Below are 1,043 nucleotides of genomic sequence, written 5' to 3' on the forward strand. Positions count from 1 at the left end.
GTGTGTAAAATTAAAGCTGGATAGAATCACACTAAAGGAAGGGGAAGCGAAAACCTAATTAATTACTATCACTGCTTCTGGGAAAGGCTAAGAAAATTTAACATTACTAAGACCTCCCCCCACTAAGCCGTTATGTAAAAATCTTATGAATGGCACCCACTAGCAGCAAACTTGAGGACAGTTTTTTCTTTTGTGGATTGAAGCCCCTATGGGTCTGCATATAGTAATAATCAATGAAAATCAGCTGCTGCAATTGCACCAGTAAAACGATATAGTTTAAAATAATAACTTCAATGAAAAATCACCTTCTTGGTGCTTAAAGTAAAAATAACACCACCCTTGATATTTTGGAATTACAGCAGCATATCGTATAATTATCCCAGGAAAACTGAAAAATCTACTTCCTTAGATGCCTGGCAGCAATTTAAAGAAAGAATTTGCAGAGAACCAAGATGGCGGCATAGGTAAACATCAGAGATTGCTGCCTCACACAACCACTTCAAAAATACAACTAAAAGATGGAACGGACATCACCCAGAACCACAGGAAGGCTGGCTGGGTGGAAATTTACAACTAGAAGGAAAGAAAAGAGCATACTGAGACTCAGAGGAGGCGCAGTGCGGAAGTAAAATACTAAGGTGTGGAGGTGCATGCGGAGCGGGCTGGCGGCTGAGGACGCAGTTGTTATTTTCAATCAGCAGGGAGTCTCAGGCTCTGAGCTCCAGTTCCAGGTGAGTCTCTGGAGTCCCAGACTTAAATGGGAGAAGCGGGACTGTCTGGCATCAGTCGGAACTCAAGGGCCGCTTTCTCTCCAAGGTACTTGCAGCAATTGCTGGGACACTGAGAAGCAGAGCCTCTGAAGGCAGGACTGAGAACAGCCATAACTGCTCACTCCACCTGCCCTGTTGATCCCCTGGAACTCGCCCCACCCAAGACTTGCACGGAGGCATTTGCTGGATAGCCTCAGGCAGAGGCTAGATTAGCACCTCCCTAGAGATCAAGACAGAAGTTCTCCCACTGCAGACCCAGCTGATTCTCAACAC

The sequence above is a fragment of the Myotis davidii genome, unplaced genomic scaffold (genome assembly GCF_000327345.1).
Source record: "Myotis davidii unplaced genomic scaffold, ASM32734v1 scaffold766, whole genome shotgun sequence".
In the NCBI taxonomy this organism is placed as follows: Eukaryota; Metazoa; Chordata; class Mammalia; order Chiroptera; family Vespertilionidae; genus Myotis; species Myotis davidii.